We start from the raw sequence: 23819 nt of genomic DNA on the forward strand, positions 1-23819 counted from the left end.
TTAACGAGCGACGTTTCGCATAACGTGTGTCGATGAGAAGAGAAGTCCTGGATTGCGCACCTGCTACATCACATATTATGTGTATTTTTTAATATATTTCAATATACAAGTAAATATCCGGTTATTTTGAAACCGATTAAATCCATGTTTATTTTATACAGTGGAACCTGGCTTTTCCACTGTATAAAATAAACACATTTTTCAATGTTTCCAAGCATAATTCGTTGCATAATATACGTACTCGTATTCCAAAACACTCGTATATCGTTTATTATCTTTCACAATTTGGAAATGATTTTTCATCAAATTAAATTTTCTTTTGCATGTGTTGCAAAATACTCGCAGATCAAGTTACTCAATCAAAGGTACCAATACTATATATTTCTTAATCTAAATAAATTTAAATTTTTTAACCAATTCTATAACATTATACAACATATTTATACAAAAAAAATAAATGAAATACTAGTTATATAATAAGTAAAAAAATATATTTTTTAAATCAGTTACTAAAAATTGTATAAAGAAAAAAACATAACAAAAATGAAAACAGGTTTGACGACTAATTAGGTTTTTCAATGACCACGCATGGTATTCGTATGGGCACTTCTGCATATTAATACCGTCCGGATGGACTTCAATTAAATCGACTCCAATTCCTCTCGTCCACGAAGTTCCTTCGTGCTCATATGCGTTTGAATTAAACACTTATTATTTATTTTTTTTCTTCTCATCTTCCTGCCGACGATAAATAACTTTTTAGGATGGAAATACTTTTTTATGGTTGGTACTCGAATGGCAGTACCAATGGGTGCCGAACTGAGGCGAAAGTCCTCGACGGCAGGACCCCCCTTGCACCTTCAACGCCATTACGAGTTCAGTTCAGCGCGAGACTTCCTCATAAACGCGTCGGCGGTGTTCCCTGTCGACCAACAACAACATAAAAAAAACACAAGGATAGAACAAACAATTAAATAAGAAGTGAAGAATTATTTGAACCAGAAACTAAACAGTATTTGTAATAAAAAAAAATAATACAAGGAAAATAATTGAAACTTTAATTACGGAACTGAAGATGTGAACTACTGTGATTTTGTTGTTTCTGTTTTTTGTTAGAAACAAGTGCAATAATTGTGAGTGTAGGGAGGAAGATTAGTAATAAAAACAAAACAAAAAAGGTGTACGTATTGTCCATATATATTTTTTGTTTTGTTTTGATCGAAGTGCGCGTAATTAAAACGTGCAAGTGAACATCAAACAAGCAACCCTTCCGAAAAGTTTGTTTTTTTTTTGCATTCTGCACGGCGATCGTTCTCATTGGGATTATCGCTTTGGGAAAGTGCAGCGAGACCAACAAAGAAGGACGCACTCGAGACATCATCCAGACCACCGGTAACTATCATTTGATTCATCCGTCCTGACTCTTCTTCAATTGTTTCAGTTTCCTTTTGTTTCAATTATTTTTGTTGTTGTTTCTTTCCCCTTCATCTTTTGGAACAATTGATGCGAACCCTCGGCAATTTTCTCGAAAATTCCTCTAGTAATTGCATCGGATTTGTATTCAATTGCATGCGATTTATTATTCACCTCCCCAAGTAAAATCTCCATTTGCGATTGTGTAATGGCACCCCCCGCGCATTGTACGCTCAATTATAATGGAATATCTAACTTTATCCTGTTTATGTTCAACTGCGCTTTACCACTTTTGAATTAACCAAGAAATAAAAACGAGCTAAAAGTGATCACAGTTTAAATTTGTAATGTATTCTAGAAATATCACAGGATACAATTATGTTTTTTATTTGAAAAATTGTGGGAACGAGTTTTCTCCTTTGGAGCAATAATTCTATTCCTATTGTATGTATAATTTGAAACAGTTACAAGAAAGGAAAATCTGGACTAATGTTTACTATCGTTATGAAATATATCTGTATCGTCATTTATTATCATATATAAAACTTATTCTCATTTAATCTAACATGAAAGAATCATAAAGTTCAATATTTAATTTGAGGGAATTGTATAATAATTTATTACGCGTATCTGAAATGCTTATTTTCATATTTTGTTACTAGACAATATAGATTACGTAATATTTCTTTTTTATTGAGAAGTAAATAGAAATAAAACAAAAATAGATTATAATGCACTAAGACTATTTATTTGATTTGAAAACGTAAATATGACTAAAAGTTATTTTAAGAAAAGTCTTTTTGTAATCATTTAAACTTATAATGTTAGTGTATCAACAAAACAGTTAAGCAAAGTTAAATTGCTCTAGTCTAGAATGGACTAAGAATACCAGTCGCCTGTCCAAGTAGTTTCCGCGTTGCATCCGATTTAACTTTTGTAAGTTTTCAAATGTTAACAATAAATTATAAAATATTTTAGGTAATGTTATTTACGAGGCGGAAAGACACTTTTTATGTAATTTGATGTGTGTTAACTATAAATATTATTATTTTCCTAATGTTCATGCTAAACTAAGCAATTAGTTAAGCAATGTGTCATATGGACATTATTTTGTTGGGTGATAGTGAGGTGACCACTAACAAACTAGAATAAAATAAAATTGTAACTAGGACGATCTGATACAATAACAAGTCTTAACACATTTAGTTAGAAAAATGTGGTCAATCTCCTTATAGTAAGGACGATACAACTATTCTTGAACTTACACATAGCAGATAAATTATTCTACGAAATAATAAGTTTGTATATTGAAAGAAAACACTAAATTTTGAAGCGTAATTGAATATTTGAGTATTATTACATATTTTATACATCAAAAATACACATACTTTTAAACAGAAAGTTTTTTTTAAATATGTGTAATAATTTTTATTATTATTATTAATTAATAATTGTCTTCAGTTACTCATGTGTAATTGTAATAAACAAAAATGTTCTTATATAATGTATTGCTATTGTTTCCTTGTATTAATCATCCTGCAAATATGCGCACAATTGAATTGTAAATACGCATTGTGCGGTGTAGACAAATCAATATCTAAAATTAAAAAAAATAATTCTTGTAACTTTTTTTATTGTTTGAGACTTGCATTATAATTTAAATAAATAGTTAAGCAATGCGTTTTCAAATTTAAACTTGGATGGGCGATGACTAATAGAAAATTTAACTGAATCATAAGAAATAATACTACCGAGTGAAATATTTTATGTTTTTTTTTATGCAAGTAATGCAGTATGCAATAAATTATAGTTATTAAGTGGAAAAGGTAAGTTATTTATAATTTCCAAATGCAATTAGATATGAATTTAATGTTTTTTTTTTTAATATAATGAATTACAACTTATTTTATGTAGTTAAAGAAAATAATAACAAAATAAAAAAAACAAGTATTCTGAAAACAATTAAAAAAAATGAGTTAGTTAAAAAGTTATTTAGAAAATAAATAAAAACAAATTACTAATGAACCGTATCCAAGTTAGCTGAATTGCGCGGGGAACAGTTGTTTCCATTTGACAAATTAAGTGCTTAACGTAAATAATAAAGCTTTTTCCGTAATTCGTTTTGTTTGTTTCTTTGTGTGTTATTTATTTTTTTTATATGTTCGTCGAATTCTTTGATAAAAAAAATACCTAACCGAGAATCCGTAATGCTATACCTACATGTATGTTTTGTTTTTTTTTTTCAACTCGCTTTACAAGAAAACGTTGATGTATTTGTTCTATTCTTCCGATTAAAATGAAAATTTTGCTTGCATTTACTTTACTTGTCCATCTTCTAATGGATTCCTGGAAAATATACTATTGTTTCCATGGTAATCAATTATTGCTATTTTTTTTCCGCTGAATTATACAAACTGCAGTTTTTTTTTGCAACTAGTTTTTTGTGTGTGTTTTCATTGGTTATTATAATTATTAGTAGAAATATTTGTTGATTTTTTTTTACTGATAAAAAAAAGCGTTGATTAGAAGTGGTATTTAGTTTGGTTGTTAAATATCGTATTTTCCGGCGTGCGGCGCGGATCAATATAGGTCATCGACCTTTTACGTCCTTTGGCCCTCCGAAATTCGTATTATCAAATTTAAACTTCTTCATTTTCTATGGTTTTTACGTTTATAAATATACTTATTCTAACCCAAAAAAATGAAATTATGTCACCATAGAAATGAACATAATTTTTATGTCACAATTTTTCTTATATCATCAATTTCGAATTGCTTATATTTTATTTTTATTTAGTATTAATAGGATTATTTACACTTTTATAAGATGAAAACATTAGGACATAATTTTTTATGTATCAAATCTAAATTTATGTGTTTTTACAAATTAAATAATTTTGTTTTTGTATTTTTTTTTATTATGTCATAGTATAATTTACAATCTTATTCCTGCGAATATTAATGAAATCTAAGGGCGGTAGACATTTGTTAAACTTTCCAATGGAAGTTTTTACCATTCTATTCTTCTGTAATTTGTTGGTTGCCGTCTTGTAGGTTAACTGTAGTAGTATATTGATGCTCTGTGATTCCACTATTCCCTTTGTCTGTGTACCTGCTCTTAACACTGCTGTTGTCCATCGACTTGGCTGAAGGTCTATATGGTGAACCTTTTTCATTTGACCATTCGTGATTTACGAAGGCCCTATTGCAAGCACCGAGAAAGCTCACAAAGGGCCTAGCTTGACCAGGATTCGAACCGGCGCCCACGGAATCGCTTTTACCAAATAAAATCTAAATTTAATTATTTCCTAAAATACCAACATGAACACAAAATAATATATAAAATGTCACATTTAATGTTATTGAAATCTTATTACCAAGATATTTAATTTTAATAAACTTTTTTTGTCATTTGTTTTTAAATAGATAATGGTGGATGATCAAAAAAATTTGCATAGGGAAACAATAGTTATTGGCTGCAATGTGTGCCAAACGGCTATTGACCAAGGTCATTTTGCCCAAAATAATCGATGATAATATAACCCTATTTTATGTATATTCACCAGTATTTTATTTCACATTTATATATATTTTTTTTATATACCAAAAATACGCTAATGGCATTTTTCGTGTGCACACAAAGTCCATTAGTGCAACATTTATAATATTCATTTAAATTACTAATAGCAAAGTAATAAAATGGTATCAGGCGAATTACCATATTTTGTTTTTAACAACCACTTTGTTTCCAGGAAATATCTATTAATAAATTAACAAAATATTTAATTTTATTGCTTGTGACTATAAAATGTATTTATTTTAATTAATTGCTAAAAGTCGATAATATAATTGTATTTACAAGAATTTCCAAATTAATGTGAAGGATTTTGAGTTTTTAATTTGATGATAATTACAATTGTTCCGGTTTTTATAAGTATGTTCAGTTTTACTATGATCTATTTTACATTTCTCGTTGGCGCATTGCAAATGAGAGAAATACTGCGTTGCCAATTTGCGCTATTGTTTTCAAGGCAGTTCTGCTGACTGAAACGTCGAAAGTTTCATTTTACGACACTTTTTTTCTGGAATTTGTTTTAAAATGGGTGTTTTTTTGTACTATTTGTACTCTTGTTATTATAAAAGTTATTTATTTTAATTAATTGCGAAAAGTCGATATTATAATTGTATTTACAAGAATTTTCAAATTAATGTTAAGGAATTTAGAGTTTTTCATTTGATGATAATTACAATTGTTCCGGTTTATATAAGTATGTTCAATTTTACTATGATCTATTTTACGACTTTTCTCGTTGGCGCATTGCAAATGAGAGAAATACTGCGTTGCCAATTTACGCTATTGTTTACAAGACGTTCTGCTGACGGCAACGTCGAAAGTTTCATTTTACGACACTTTTCTGGACTCTCGTAAAATGGGTGTTTTTTTGTACTATTTGTACTCTTGTGATTATAAAAGTTATTTATTTTAATTAATTGCGAAAAGTCGATAATATAATTGTATTTACAAGAATTTTCAAATTAATGGAATAAAAGGAATTTAGAGTTTTTAATTTGATGATAATTACAATTGTTTCGGTTTATAGTTTTTTATTCAGTTTTAAAGTCCTCAATTAGTCCGGTTTCAAACAGTGCGAAATATTGCCGTATTATAGAAGCATTTGATGTATTTTTATGATTGATATTGAATATAGATTATTATTATTTTATTTATATTACAATAATATATTAATTATTTGCATACTACTTAATTAATCAATTCGGTGAAAAACAATTTTATTAAAGAAATTAAATTCCAAAGTACAAAGTGCAAATATTGATTTTTGTAGAAATAATATTTATAAACTTGTTCCAAAACAAATCTCTTAAAAAAATGACACTTATTCGATGAAAAAATGTTGTTTTTTATCAAATAAGTGTCATTTTTATCTTTTAGTATCTTTAGTATACACACCAATACAGTAAGACCTCGATTAGCGCTTCAGATGCGCATCTGAAGACAGAGCGCTATACAAAACAGCATTATGGGAGGTCATTTTAGCACACAATAAATAGGTAAACGGGAACACGCGACAAAATAAATAAATTTTACTTTAATTTAAATTATATTTATAGTAATTTGCATTATAATATGTGTCTTATACAACACAAGCATTTCCACACAGAAATTATCAGATATTTTGTATGTTGGTAGCAACAAACCAGCGTTAATCGAGGTAGCGGTAAACGAGGTCTTACGGTACACATATAAAGGCCCTCATATTTTATTTAAATATTAAATTAATAATAACAATTATATAATATTTATGTAAGAACAAAATATTGACGCATATACATGATTTTATATATACCAATATTAAAATCACTCGATATTTTTAAAACCAACATAATATTTATGATAATATTCATATGGCGCATGTTTTTTTTACATTTGAAAGTCAAAAACCAATAGAACATAATGTAAATTGTAAATAAATAAAGAAACAAATATGTATATATATTATTACCCAAAAAAGGACAAAATCGGGTACAATTTTTGAAATAAGAAAAAAAAGATACATCTAGCCAATATATGTAATAATTTTGTTAAACTTCAATATTTGCAGCATATTTTTATTCGAAAGTTTATGCAACATCCTCTGTAGTTATTAACTTCAAGTGCTAGATTAAGTAAGCGCTAGACGATTAAAAAAAATAATTTTGGAATTGTTCGGTACGAATGATTTTTGTTAATTATTTTAACTGTACATTTTGTATAATAATTTATTTTTGCATTGCAAAATTATAATTTATGTAGAAACTAAATAAAATGATATTCAATGGATCTAAATTAACACATTCTTAATTTGAATAAATGCAAATCTGAACTTCGTCATTGTTACTATTATTTAGCATACGTTTTAATTAATTTTAATTAACTATTCGAAATTACCGGATTTGCAGCCTTTCGGAAATCCGACAAACCGTAGAGTTTTTTTTTTTTTTGCACACAACTTTCGATTGCAATCGGAAACAGTATTTGTTAGAACTGTTCATTAACAATAAGTATTTCAGTCGCGCGGACCAGCGTTTTTCAACATATGAATTGCGAAATGATAGCCAAAACGAGAAACTGATACTTTTGGCGATTGGATGTGTTGGATCGCGCGGCTAGAAAGTTGAGAAACGCTGATATAGAGGACTACAATCCAATTAATTTAATTACTATAACAAATAACAGTTGTTTTTGCCAAAGTGACATATTTATCTATTCACGAAATAGGGTTTAAACAAAAATTGACTTTTTATAAAACCGGTTTTCAAATTTAAACTTTTCTATAAAACTATAAAACCTAATTTTCACATAAAAATATATATTGCTCACATAGATCTATTTCCAGAAATAGAAAAAGACGATTACTTTTGAGCATTATAATCAATCTAAATTATTCGTTTTTTTTTTTCTAATATTAAAAGCTCTTATTTTAGTTTTGCCTCAAGACAAAGAAACATCTTCAGGTGCTTGAAGATATGAATGATTTTGAAAATATTTGTCCAAAAACTTAATGATCTTAATTTTTGAAGCTAGTGACGTCCAAACGTTCTATGTGTTTTGTAAATCCAGAAGGCATGTTACAAAAACCTTAAAACTAATTTTAGTTTTAATTTATTTTAATTCACGTAATAGATATGATTTTGTGTTAACATTTTGAATCAAATAATTAATACGTTTATATATTTTAAGTCACAGTTCAAAAACCGGTTTTTTTTTTGTTGGAAAAACACAGTTTTCAAATTAAATAAATTTCTTCCCTATCACGAAGTTTTAGTTAGCTTCTCTAACTTTCGTAAGTTGTCAAATGTAAAAAACCCTAATTTACATCCACTCGATCATTGATCATGGGGTATTTCCATTGTGTAATTGCACTTAATCGTATTCCATATTATTACTAAAAGGACATATTATTACTAAAATTCATCAAAAAGTTCTATCTTATTTGTTATGCGAAATGAATGCGATTTGCAAATGATATATTAAAAGCAAATTAGATGAATCGAATATGAAAAGTATATATTAAATATTCAGTCCATGCGAGGCGCATGCGGCGGAAGCAATCAGATACAGGCGTAGAGGGGAATCTAATTACAAGTGTTTAACAATTTAGACGGACGACGGAATCCTCTAATTACTGGCACTCCTTTCATTTTATTATTTAATTTTAATATCGCCGCTCAACTGTTTAATCGCCGTTGTTCATTTTTTTGTTTCGGCGACTGTGCGCGTACACACCACTTGCCATGTTTCTTACATTGGACAACTTGAACAAGTACAAGTATTAATATTATTTGATAACTTGAACAAGTTCTTTTGACATAATTTAAGTTTGTTGTCAATTATCCCGGTTAATAATTATAAAGCCGCACACACACAGACCACTTATATTTGACTACTTGAACGAGTACTTGTGGAATAACTTGTCTAAATATAGTGATGACACAGCTGCATTTGTATTTTTTATTATTTTAAATTGACGCGTGTACCAACTCAAATAATGTGTCACTACATTTAGTTGCGCACCTTAATATTAATCCTTCGACAATTCCAATTACCTCTGTTCTTTTTGTTTTTCCGCCTATATTCTATGTATTATATAAATTATATATTGTTTTTTTTGTGGTTTCGGGTGAAGAGATCTCGAGGACGTGTTATTAAGATAAAAATGCAGGCCCTGAGAGACGAGGGAAAATATCGAATGTTGTTCGCTCGCAGACGGACAGATGTTTGTTTGCGCATGGGAAATAATAATATAAAATGGCTGGCCCCGGATGATTGATGATGGAAAGAACGGATAAGATTTTTACCAACTCACTTTCCTCCTCTTCTTTGCTGCTCTGCTCCTTTTCCCGTTCCCTCCTCCTCCGCCGCCACCTCCTCCTTCTTCCACCTCGGCAGCGTCCTTTCCCACTTACTTTGAATTCATTTTCCACTCAAACTTTCGGCAAAACTATAATTACCATCGCACTTTCCATCCTTAATTATCTTCTTATTTTTACATTATTATTTCTTTCAAAAACGAATCACAACTGCTTTGATTTATTACATCAAATTATATGTATATTATAAAGGCAAATTTAATTCAACCACAATAATTGAAATAATGTTAATCTAAATCAGGGTTTCCCAAACAGTAATATTTTTAGCAAAAAAAAATGTATCAACAATAAGAATATTTATTGCAAGAAACATATTTACATAGTTAAACAATACCTTAATTATTTATGAATAACGAGTTATATGAGATATAAATGTATCTTTCGTTGTTTACAAATCCGAAGATACTGCAACTGAATGAACAGCTGTCATAGCTTAGTGATACATTCAATATCCTGGAATGTTTGAAACCGGACTAATCGAGAAATTAGAGAAATTAAAAACGGGTCTATATCGAAATTCCGATAAACGAAATCCCGTCAATCAAATTCCCTACATTCGAAATCCCGACAACCATAATCCCAACTGTATCAAAATACCAACTTCATCAAAATCCCGACTGTATTAAAATCCCGACAGTATCTTTTATTAAAATTTCTACAATAACATTTTTTACATACAGTCGAGATTTTGATACTGTCGGGATTTCGATTGCCACCGGTTAAAAACGTTTATTTATGAATACAAAAATAATGTTGTGTACTAATTTTTTAGAATTTATTTTTATTTTCTTAATACAAATTTAGTTTATTTTGAATTTTTCTATCCGGTCTATAATGAAACCGAATCTGATAGAAACCGCATTATGCGAGGTATTGCAGTATATTCATTCTGAGCATTGTTTATTATAAAACGTATTTTATGTAATTTATAAACCTGACTGATTTTTTTAAATTTTTGCAATCTTATTACATAATTTGATTATTTCCATTGATTCAAGCAATTTGTCTAAAGTTATAGAGACTATACGAGTTACACAAAAAACTATATACAAATTAAACGTGAAAGTTTTTAGCAACAAAAATAAAACAATAAAAAGCGAGAATAAATATTTAAAAAATTATGTAAATAATCTTTATTATGATTTGTAGTATGCTGATGTAGAAGATCCTGTTCCATGGTGCAATTTGTTACGAAAATCTCAGAAACGCCATTTCGAGAGTAAGCATTAAAAGTACCATAACAAACACGCATAATTCTATGAAAATTGGTGGAAAGATCTCGGAAAACCAGTTTTATATAGATTCATTTACTAAAATTTTGTCTAGAATTATGAATAATTAACTTCCGATTCCCTTAAATTATAAGCATTAATAATAAATTAAAACAAAGTGGAAGCTTAATAATGTATGTTTTTTATAGTCAATAAATTTGACTTACTTAAATTTGATTACATATTTTTTTCAGTAATTCTGAAAAAATAACTGGATACAATAAGAACATAAATAAATATAATATTTGCACAAAACACCAAAATGCACGTACCTCGCATAACGATCATTTCGTTTAACGAGAAAAATGAAAGAAAAGTGATTCGCATAACGAGCGACTTTTCGCATAACGAGTGACGATGTGAAGAGAAGTCCCGGATTGCGCGCCTGCTACATCATATTATATGTATTTTTTAATATGTTTCACTATACGAGTAAAAATTCGGAAATTTTGGAACGCATTAGACTCGTTAAGCAAGGTTCCACTGTATTTAAGATATAGATAATTGACGTTTGTCCTACTAATCCATTTTACTTGATAATAACAAATACATTACGTGAAAATGTACATTGTTTTTTTTTTTCAATTTTAATAAAAAAGACATTTATTTGTAAAGCATGCTCTTATATGCGGCAATTTGGAAGAATAAAATTATAATAAAATTAAACTTCTTTTTAATAGTCTGAAAGACTTAGGTCAATTACCTTTATATGTAAATACTTATCAGTTTATTTATATTTTTCTCTATATTTGTCGATTTTCAATTGAAAATAAAATATTCCATCCTCCTATATTGTATACAGCTTCGATTAGTCCGGTTTTAAATTGCAAAATAAAAATTCTAAAAAATTAGTAAACAACATTATTTTTTAATGGTTAAATGATGTTTTTTTTTTAATAAAATAATACATGGAATTTTTTGATCAATTGTATATGACTTTTATTTCATTATTGCTTTTAATTATTAAATAAAAAAAATATACTATTGTAAAATTGAACAGATTTTAACTCGATGTTAATGTATGGAACTTTTTTTTGATCGTCCAGTAATTGGTTTTGCAATATGAATGCAATTTATACCTACATTAATTGAAATATAATTTAATTTAATAAATGATACACTAATTAATACGAAATGGTTTATCTCCTACTTTAAACTTTTCACTCTCGAAATTCTGGGGATGATATCTAATCAATAAGTTAACAGCCAGTGTGCGTCTCTTTATATTTCTTAGATAAACTTCCGAGGTAGTCGACGGTTTCCACAGAAAATGCAGTTTGTCGTTGGTAATATGCAACCTTGCATGAAATCTTTGAATTGATGAAAGTCATAAGCCAAAGCAGAATTTAATATAACTTTATGTATTACTAACTTGTTTCAATCATTATTTATGAGTTTTCTTTTCTATATATTTACTTTAACATTTGATTTATTTTAAGTGATTCTTTTAGGTGAATCTTATATAAATAAATAACTTACTTATATAGTTGAATTCTCTTCTTGGAGGTCAAGAATACATTATAAAAGTAAAGTTTGCTTGACTCTAATTTATCCTATTTTATGTTGTGCTTCTTCGTATTATGAAGCAATTATTTGCTTTTTGTCTGATGTTATTATCTTTTATTTATGATACTATTCTCATTAAAATATCTTTTCTGTATATTTATTTTTTTTAAATTTAAATTGCTTCATAATTTGGTAAAGAATAAGACATTATTTTTCAGTTTGTAAAGAAATAATAAAAGTGAAGATTTAATTTCTTGTTTTACTCTATATCAAAATTGGTAATTTTGTATATTATTAGATTCATGAAGTATATATACAAATCATTGCATTATAGTAATTTTTTTATTTGCAAAAATATCAATATGTAAATAGGTCTTTCTGTCCTCCTGGACAATCAGTAAAATAAACTTCCAACTAGGGACTTTAAATCTTGTACAATGTGGTAATGTGTGTTCTGTTTAAATTTGTTACCCTAGCAAATTCACTAGTAATTTTATTTAAACTGAGTTGAGTAATGTAATTCAAGTGCTGTTGAAGGTAAACAATTGAACAGCAAGTTTCTGCGATCATTTAACTAGTTGCAGGTTGCTCAGTATTTCCTCCGGTTAAATCTAGTTTCTCCGGAAATGATAACGATTAGCAGTATTTTATGTGTAACATACAGTCAGCATATCTTAAACCTACTTCCTTTTAACATACGTTCGATAATACGTATATGATGGGCCTTTGATTGAACTAACATGCACATTTTGGATGTTGGACCAGAGGTTGTAAATGGAGTTTTTTTTTAAATCATAGATTTAGGAAAACATAAATAATTACATTACTTTTAATTAGAATAATAATAAAATATGGGTCAGTCAGACCTGTGGTCGATATTCCTTTGCAACAATTCAATTTAATTATAATTTTTCTTATATTATTTTGTTAAGTTTATATTATGGTTGTTGCAATAAATATTATTAATAAAATATGTACGTAATAGTCAAAAATCTTGTGAAAATATATAAAAATATTGGAATAGAGGAACATTCCTTCCTCATCATCAAATTTTGAGACACCGATCCCAAAAGTTTCGCTATCACTGGTCCAGTACGTACTTGCGAACGAAGAGAATCGTGTCTACGCAAATCATCGACACGTAAATCAGAGCCGTATTAAGGTTGTCGTAAGCCCTAGGCACCCTCCTATACCCCTGCATCTGCGTTCATTATCATATTTTTGTATTCTACTAAATAAGGCGTTTTAAATCAAATGTATTTTACAAACTTGAGATGAACATTTTATTCAAATCATTGAATGAAAATCTTGTTCCTGGTAAATCTCCATCCGGAGCGCAAATCCTCGGAATGCGGGGGATTTTATATTCACCGTTGTTTCTCCCTTTTACACGCTCATTCACGCCATCCGTCCATTCTTGCGTTTTAATAATGTTGATTTGTCGTTTGTTGTTCGTCGCGAAGCTGACTTTTCGCGAAAAGGGAAATGAATTTCAGCGGCGGGCGGCGACGGGAAGCGTTTTCAGTTCCCCTCCCCCGAACCCTTCAGTTTTCTCTTTCCTTCCGGTGCCGATGAATGCGGAACGCAGGCCGTGCGCCGCGCTTACGTCCGCTCACCATTCACCGCCCCCCTGCGCTCAAATCGATATATCGAATTCTGTGTACGCTCAGCAGCCATCCCGTCAGCCGCCAGAAGCAGCGGTCCTGTGCGTTTCCCTCTTCTTTTTTTTAATACTACTACTACGTTTGTATGCAACCAAAATAAAGCAGCGCGAAATAACGAAAGGGAAACTGGAAATTTCACTTCTCGTTTGAAGAAAGGAAAATCAAGGAAACCATCCCTTGACGACGTTTCCTTAGCAACGGATTATTCACTTAATTTCAACTCTCAATCTGATGTTACATTTCTTCTTTTTTTTTTTTTATATTCTCCGCGAGATCAAGTGAGAACATGGGGCGCAAAGTGCACTTCAAAGAAATAATGAATTGAACCCTCTGCTCTGGACTCGTTCCATCCGTAAATCTAACGTTAACTAATCTTCTGTTAACGAACACAAACATTTACCTTTTTGAAGTTTTCACTAATTGAAAATAATAACAATCTTCTTAATTTATATTTTCATAAAAGTTTATAGCAAAACATTATTCTAAATAAAATTACAACAGTTTATGGAAAAATATGAATTATTCAACTGATGCAGACATAAAAGATGTAAGTTCAGCGTACAAAACACTGAAAATTACTTGAAAATTCTTAATAATATGACTTAACGGTCAATATATTATGATGAATCTTAATTGTCATATCAGTAATATTTGATCAGCACTTAGGTTAATTTCAACCTAACCTAATTCGATAAACGATGTTAGGTTACTTACTACTTTTAATTGATTCAAACTATACAAACCTTACTTTTTATTTTGACAGATGCAATAAGAACGTTAGTAACTTAGAAAAAGATTGAAATACAGCAATACCTCCATTCTGTTAATATCCCGGACTGTTTGAAACCGGACTAACCGAGGATCTAAATACACTCAAAAATAGATACTTGGTTGTATAAATTATTTATGTATTAAAAAAAATGTATACTATTTGTTACAATTTTAATTTTGAACAACTACAATTTGCTTTTCATTTCAGTTCAAAACTTCAATATTTTCATTTTACTTAATCATTTATAGATTATTCTCTATAAAATTTCTATTTTGCAACAGTATTTCAATGTATGCAACTAAATCTGAAAGAGATTTAGTTACAGAAAATTATGAAAGTTTCCAGAAATGTATATTATTCGCACTTGATTTACTTTTAGTTTAATTAAACTCCATTATCTTAGTGTTCTTATACCTATTTCATCTGTGAAAAGGGAAATATACCTGGTTTGATGATTAGATAAGATAAAGAGAAGGTACACTTCCTTCAGACAGAATTGCAATGAAGGTAGTAGAACTATCGTCTTGTTACTTTTCTATACATTTCTCAAGTATTTCTCAATATAAGAATATAATAATGTTCTCTAAAGTAGCATGAAAATCTTGCATAATTTTAATTATTTGCATTTTGGCTTATATAATAGCACTATTACCAACTGCGATTAATATTTGCTGAATTGTTTTATTTTTTCATTGATACTAATTGTTTATTTTTTATAAAATATAATTGAACATTTTACTACATAACAACGCTTGGTTATGACGCTCTTCATTTTTTTTAGGTAATAATAGCATAGCATTTACGAATCGAGTACTCCACATTAATTATATAACATCAATTGGAACTCGTTTCAGTACAAATATATGAATGAGGATCGAATTATTAACGCTGGAACAAATTAATGATATTAAAAAAACCTCGAGTTTGACAATACTACATAAACGAAAATCTCTCAATTCCATTATTAAAATATTCGATTTACAATATTTTATTACAATGGTTATTCAATATTGCAGCTCCGCTTTAGAATATTCATGAGTTTTTATTACATAAAAGCTCAACATTGTTTATTGTAAATGCAGTGTTTAATTAAATTCGTTAAAATCGTTGTTTTTAGAGTAAATAATATTTATAATTCAATAATTTGTAGATTCATCTTCTAATTAAAGCATGTTAATAAAAAGGGGTACAGATCGACAGATCGAAATAATTATATTGAATCTCAACAATATACAATAAGACCTCATTTAGCATTGCCTCGATTAACGCTAATTTGCTATATTGCGATTTGCTGGACACCTTAAAAAAACTTAAAATTTACCCGCATTCAAATTATCGCGGCATTTGTATATATAACGATTATTCACATACATATAACGCTGTGCTTACGTTATGCTTGTTTGCGATGTAAGCAGGATATTAAGGATTTACTGCATGTTTCTGGTGAGGGCCTTACCAACAGCGACCTTCTGGCAGAACAAGGAATCGACGATCGCAAAAATAGTGATTCTGATCTAAAGAACTTGCTACAGATTTTCTTAGAGAAAGTTTATAAACGATAACCAAAATCGTTGATCAAATTGTAGCGAATGATCAAAATATTGACAGGAGTGCAAAAGCTAGAAGTAGAGTTTTAGCTGCAAATTTGAAAATTTGTGAATATCTGTGATGCTGTAATGCTTTTAGCGTTCGTTTCATTATATTTTCCTCGTTGCGAAATAAAACGGGGATAAATAAAACGCCGGTTTTAGATAGGAAGTCTATTTTTACGGCACACATTTATTTATCAGATTAAGTTATAAATAGCGCAAATATGTACATTATTTAAGCAGCAACGACTTCGCATCATACGGATCGCTCGAATTCTATTTCCCTTCCTCTATTAATTTTTTTTTTGTTCCCTAAGCATCAATCAATTAGTATTTATTACACGACATGCAATTTATAAATGTTTTACTGGATAATAATGATACTCTTAATCCTCAACATTTTCTTCTAAATTGATAAAGAAATTGTTTTCCTTTTACAATAAAGTAATCTTCTTGATTACCCAATAAAATATAAATAAAGTCAGAATTATCCAACATTTTAAATACTTCGAAAATACAAATAGAAATCGGACAGAAGATAACTTTCAAGAAATAAATTTGTGCAAGTTAAACAAGTTAATATATTGAAAACAATTTCAAGATGAAAGCTTTTACCAATTATCTTTGATGTACTAATAAAATACACTCTAATTTAATGTTGTCTACATATTCCGTCTACTATCATAAAACTAGTTAAAAGTTTCGACTTACGAAAAACGAATAGTTTAAGAATTAATATATAGTGGGTAATCCATCCATACGTAGATGACTACTTATTATGTTCGGAAACCGAGGTAACTTTGTTTTGGATTTATATTATGGAACCTAATTGTTCGAGAATCTAGGAATTGCTATACGAATACTGCTTATTGTGATCGAAAACCGAGGTATTTTTTTATATTAGTGTTTGGGAACCGAATTGTCCGAGAATCTAGGTTTCGCTGTATAAATAGTAACTGCTAACTTGATGTCAATGTATGGGAGGACTATAGATACAAATTACAAATAAAAGCGATATTACTTTACATGTAAAAAATATAGGTTTAAATAAGCATTTATTATGTATTTTTAACTTTATAATCAAATAAAATCGTGATAACGTAAATAGATCCGAAATCACATAATAATAAGCAAATCCGCCTTGGATCCAATTTGACGTTTAATTAATCAAATTTAGTGACACTTTCGTGGAATTACTAACCTAGAACGTAAATATCATTTATCTTCTTCTCGTTTATAATCTGCGATAAATAACAAGTTTTAGGTTCGGTGCTTCAGACGTTTTATCATTCAGATTTTATCGTAATTCTTTCGGAACGTTTTAGTATTTAACAAATAAAAAGTAGTACTTTATGTCTTTAAAATTTACCGATATGTTTCATACATTCCGCTTCAGTGAAGTAAGTTAAGCAACGATTTTAATGGACAGTTCAATTAGACATATTAAAACATCGAAGAATATGAATGGATGATTATGAATATTAACTGTTAATTTGAAACTAAAATAGAATAAGATTATTTCATTAAAAACAACCAAATTAGTTGTTTTAATGAAATTTATTCGTGATTCAATTGTTTGTGTTTATTTTATGTGTAATTGAACATATATACCGAACACGTTAAACTAAATACCGCAGGGACTAACTTGGTATAAAGTTAGTTTATCGCCTTGTAAATCGTTTTTCTGAAAAATAAACTGAAAAAGCAAATAATTCGATTTCTACTTTTATACAGTAATACCTCGCATAGTCCGGTTAAGTGTTATTTGCTATTTGAAATTGGACTAATTTCTTTTGAAATTTTTTAAAAGTACTATAGTGAATCCGGACTGATCGAAGCCGCACTATGCGAGGTATTGCTGTACAAACAAACACGTCTTCTACTTTCTACGTGTATATTGAATAATAAGATTATTAGTTTTTTCAATAACAAATAATTAATTTCTTGATGTTCTTCGATAATATAATTCATATATGCATACTTTCAATGTTATGATACAAAAAATAATACAAATAAAGCAATTCGATTGTGGTGCCATCCCGCGGGCATTCGTAAACAGTTCTTGTGCTCTTAAGAATCGTGTTAAGTAAACGACTGTTAGATGTTTATACGACGAACTGTATTGACTTAAACCTCGTTTAACTCTAATTCTGCGTTTATAGCCGTTCATTCAAATTGATTAAATTGCCACAAATTCAAATTATTTAAAAAAATTAGTATTTTTTTTTGCACATTTTTGTTAGTTTCTTATATGGCTATAAATCAATAATCATAATTTGCAGTCATTGTATTCGAAAGTAAGATATTATAGTGAAATTAAATGGAATTTATGCTTTATTATTATTTTTCTTTATAAGAAGTTTTGATGATGTCTATTAACTATGAAAGTATACTTATTTATAGTAATAGGATTACGAATAAACACTGAATCTAAACATACTTATACAATATATTTGTAAATTTTCTTTTTAAAAGATATATGATTTCTAATTCGTGTTTGTAAATAATTTAAACATTCTTACTTACGTTGGTTATACCTTTTTTTATAAGATATAATTAATTAAAATTAAATAAAAATAGAAAAATACAATATTGATTTACTTTGTAGCTTTTATTAAAATTTGTTTTCTCCATTCTCGAACCATTTTCTCAGTTGGTGATGGACCAAAATGTATTTATGCTCTGTTTCCATATTGTTTTGCATAATTGATCACGTTTAGTTTATACCTCACGTTACATGAAAGTCTTTTTTGTTTTATTTTCAAATTTAGAGACGATTTATTGATTTTTTTTAATGTTATCTTCAAATGTTATCTATCACAAGACGCACCCAAAATTTGAATACATTTTTTATGTAAAAAAAGGTGCGTCTTATAGTCCAAAAAATAGCTATATAGTTTTTAATTTTAGACATTAAGAAAATATAGAAAATCAATTGTTGAAAGATATGACTTCCAATTATATTTTGTAATTTTAACATTAGAAATTAAATAGTTTCAAATAGAAAGCTTACATTATGTTTTATTTATTTAACACAATATTTTGTTATTAAAGTATATAATTAAATGCTGATGAATAAAATAATTACGAGAAATTTGCTTTTTCATTCTTAGTACTTTTTTTCTTATATATAATTTAAAAATTAGAAATTGTGTATCAACAAATGGAATTAACACATTTTATTATAAATACTATTAGATTTAACGAGAAATCTCTTGTAACTTTTAACAAATCTCAAATTTTTGAATATAAATCAAAGCTTCAATAATTTATTTCCATACTTGAATTGTACTTTTCATGAAATAATTTCTACTTTAGAAATTGAAGAATTTTGATTCTTTTATAATGTATCTACTGTAAAATAAATATTCTTAAAATATCACTTTTCTGGTTACTTTTAACAGTAAGCAATTTTTAAAAATATAAATCTATGTTTTATATTTATTGCTTTAAGAAATTTACTTTACTAAATTTCAGATTCAAATGTTAATTTATATGAAATTTATGAAAGTAAAGCATATTTATTCCTTAGATTATTTTGTAAATTATTTGACTACACTAAGAACGAAAACACTAAATTTTCTTTATATTCTAATTTTAAAAATTTAATAATATCTTATGTTTTATTTACCGAAAAATAAATATCTATGAAATATCACTTTACTTGCTATTTTTAACAATCTGCAATGTTTGAAAATATAAAGCTGTTTGTATTTTTTATTGCTTTAAGAATTTGTTAAATTATATATCGTGATTAAATAATATACAGACAAAAAAAAAACCTATATATTTTGGCGAATTGGATTCGTTTCTTATCATGATTTCATTTTATTTATGATTTATTTATTGGACTCAAGCTTTCTGCCCGAACACATTTCTTATTATTTTTTAAAAATCTGAAATTTAGAAATACAGTGGACCTCGCTTAACGAGCATTTCGCTTAAGGAGCAAAATGAATTGTAAGAAAAATGTCTCGCTTAACTTAACGAGCGACGTTTCGCATAACGAGTGACGATGAGAAGAAAAGTCCCGGATTGCGCGCCTGATACATCATTTTTAAAATTTGTGTACATATCTTATGTGTACTGTTGAATATGTTTCACTATACAAGTAAAAATTCGGAAATTTTTGAACGGGTTAAACTCGTTAGGCGAGGTTCCACTGTTTACAAATTTCATTCAAATATTTAAAATATATTTGTCTTTTTTATAATATTTTTTTCTTGTAACAGACGAAAGTAATAACTAAAGAAATAAAGTACATACTCGTATAGTGCGAAAATCATTTCCGTCAATATCGCGGACCGTTTAAAACCGGACTAAACGAGGACTTTAAAACTGCATAAAAATAAATGGCACAAAAAGATACGTGACTGTACACTATTTTATACAATTTATTTTGCTCATCTAAATTTAATTATGTTTTGTGAATCCGCATTGATTGAATCAGTACCAATATATATTTTTTTTTATGAATTCAGGTACTAATTAATTATTTGATTGCCTTAAGATGGATGTAGAATCTGGGAGGTTCCCGATGGCAAATGGCCTGCTTGTAAATTTGTAAAACGTTAATTGAGAAGCATTTGTGGGTTGAAAGATGAATAGAAGAAAGTAGTCGCAGGGAAGCGCGAGGCCTGGCCCCTAGAAGAGCCAACATCTTGATCTAGTTTTCCTCCTAGGAGCCGAAAAGAACACGAAGAAATGAGATGAAGAAAAAAAAAAGGACGACAAACGATGAAAAACAAACGAGCCGAGTAGAAGTCATATAATAATGTGTGTCATAATAACCGGCGTCGCTCTAAATGCGTGCCCACTGGTGTGTGTGTGTGTACGTATGGATGAGTGTGTGTGTGCGTTCAGTATATAAATAATTCCAAGTTGGTAGTATTTGGAAAATGCAGATGCAAGCAGTGAGGAGAGAGAGTCGATCCGCGCGTTCTCGTTAAAGGGGATCTCTCGGAATCGAGAGGAGTTCGCTTAAAGCCGGTCCAAGCGCGACTTCGCGTCCGCCGCCCCCGTCCTCCACCTCTGCTGCCGCCGCAGCCGCCGCCTCCTGCAGCTTCGAGTCCCCGCGAGAAGTATCTTCGAAAACCGGCACTAAAATAAATAATCTCTCGCGTTGACCTTCCCGAGCGTTCCTTTTTCTTCTACTTCTTCTTCTCCTTCTTATTATTATTTCAAGTACCCTCGCTCTTCACTTGTCCGATTTCGAGAAGCGCACGTGAATGAGAGAGAACCTCTTCCCCGCGTACGAAAGGAAGAGCGAGAGAACGCCACGTCCGTCGCCTTCAACCCTGCCCCTCGCCTCACCGTTCATTCTCTTGCTCTCTCGCTGCCTCCACATCTCACTCGGCATGACATAATCGCTCAAAACACACGTTTCAGTTTCGTTTAAGGGGAGAAAGAAATTAGAAGGAGAAACCTGTGGGTGAACAAGAACGACGCAAGAGAGGAAGCAACAACGGAACACTTTTGTTTTTCCAGTTGCCTCCCCCTACTCTATTACAAAGAAAAGCAACCTTTGATTATCAACCAAATTGATTCAATTATATGCGGTACTTCGAACTCCTCTCAGATCCCTATTTAAATAAAATAATCACTAAAAAAACTATTCTAAGAAAAACTGTGGAAAATATTTTTTTTTAATTATTTCCAAATCGTAGACTTATCAGAAATATGCTAATTAGATAGTAACACCATTTCGTGAACATTTTAAATAAATGAAATAAAACTATAAGACCTATGGTCAGTTGTCTTTCGCAATATTTCTTCCTATCATAAAAAGAATTATGAATATGTTTTTATTTTTGTTTACTTTTTATGATTATTGCAATAAATGTAAATTGCGAAATTAACACTAAATGTTACGAAATTTGATTTGATTTTTTTTAATTTTTTTTTTGCTAATATCAATTTGATAATATTTCATGAGACAGTAGACTAACTATAAATAATTTTATAGACATATGGAAAATAGAAATAAAAAAAAATAGTTTCAATATCCTCGATTCGAGCGTTTCTCACATACTCGTCCGCATTTTAAAATGTAAAGTTAATTTTTAACTATAGAAATTTTTCAACAAAAGTTTTCCGTTCTACAGCAAGTTTTAGACTGAGAAACACACATGAATAAACATCGCAAAACTTGGCTGAATTATAGATAATATCAAAGTGGCTTTAAAAAAAGTTTCATTTTGTTTTTCAATAACACCAAATTATACATATTTGAAAGGATACTCGATATTAAGCAAAATAAATAAACAATAAACTGTAAATATTTTCAATAAAGTACAAATCATTCAATCATAGATGTTATCTAACAATATGCAATTACATATGTAATATGTAATTTCACGAATTTTCTACTATTTTAAATAATAAAACAAAAAGTCTAACCAAAAAGTCAAACTTATTCTAAAGGAAACACGATACTTGACAAAATTACATAGAGCGACTTTAGTAACTTTAAACTGCGCGAAAGTAAGAGAGTGGAAGAAGTTATGTCCTAGGATTTGAGGCGGAACAAAACATTAATGAAGTGGCATTGATAAGAACCCCAGCGACGAACGAAATTCCTCACGGCTTTGAAATACTCTGAACATGAAGGTTTATATAATGCGTTTGTTACTCATTAATACATTACCCTCGGCGTTAAAAGGGATATGAATGTATTATTAATCCCTTTATCATATTTTTTGTTGTTGTTGCTGGAGAATTATATAAACTTAGATTCATTATAATACCAAAATATCCTGTATATAGGACCGTTTACTGAAGATCATATACATAAATATGTGTTACATAAAGGAAAATACAAAGTAACTTACCTCTAAATTTATTTTCATTTTTCAATGATTTTACCTAAAAATAACAACTGCGAATATAAATGTAATTGATAATTAATCTCAATTTATCCGAGTCTATGGAAGTATATTTTTATGATGTAAACTTGTAATTAAGTATAAATAAGTGAATTTAATGTAAGTAATTAGCTACATTATATAAGTATGAATATAATAGTTATTTATTCTTTGTATATTTTAATTTATTTGCAGTGTGAGAGCGTTCCTTCGGTTAACGCTCTCGCATTTGAATATCACGAAAAAAAAACAATAGGAGATTGCGGACAAGTTACGTGCGTAGATTTACGCGGAAGATGGGAAAGTTAATGTTAAAATTAAAGGTAGGATTAGAGGCTCGAATTTGTCTCGCTGCATCTCTCCGTTCGCAGCTGTTATCCAGCCGCAACCTCGCCCAAATGAGTCCCCATAGAGTGGGACACTCAAGTAGAATGAATTATTCTAGTCACAATAGCATTAGGCTCGGGTTTCTTAACTGTTAATGCCCTTGAGTAAGGTTACTTTAAATCTAGTGTGTTTACTTCTTTTATTTTTGACACTTTAAAGAAGTTTAATTATTTCAATCCCGACCATACAAACTACAATATTTCATTTTTATATTTCACACTTTACGACGTAAAAATGGATTTTTTTGCCTCTCCACAAAATCCTTCGTCTGTGTTATTTTCCAAATGCGCGTGGTTTTACTCTAACAAATTATATCCTTTTTCTATTAGATTTATTCGCATTAAATTGGAAGGTCACCAAAATTAAATTAAAAAATTATTATTTTATTTTTTTTATTACAAATTATAATATATCTGTAATTTTGA

General features: G+C 29.2%; 1 protein-coding gene across 1 annotated transcript in view; it reads left to right on the plus strand.

Annotated features, from left to right (window-relative positions):
• The first annotated feature begins 894 nt into the window (after positions 1-894).
• LOC108561268 (protein winged eye) overlaps positions 895-23819 on the plus strand; it is a 52924-nt gene continuing 29999 nt past the window's right edge. The window contains exon 1 of the mRNA XM_017919130.1: positions 895-1392. The gene's annotated coding sequence lies outside the window, so the exon portion shown is untranslated. The remainder of the gene's footprint in view (positions 1393-23819) is intronic.

The sequence above is a fragment of the Nicrophorus vespilloides genome, unplaced genomic scaffold (genome assembly GCF_001412225.1).
Source record: "Nicrophorus vespilloides isolate i.1.1-1 unplaced genomic scaffold, Nicve_v1.0, whole genome shotgun sequence".
NCBI classification, from domain to species: domain Eukaryota; kingdom Metazoa; phylum Arthropoda; class Insecta; order Coleoptera; family Silphidae; genus Nicrophorus; species Nicrophorus vespilloides.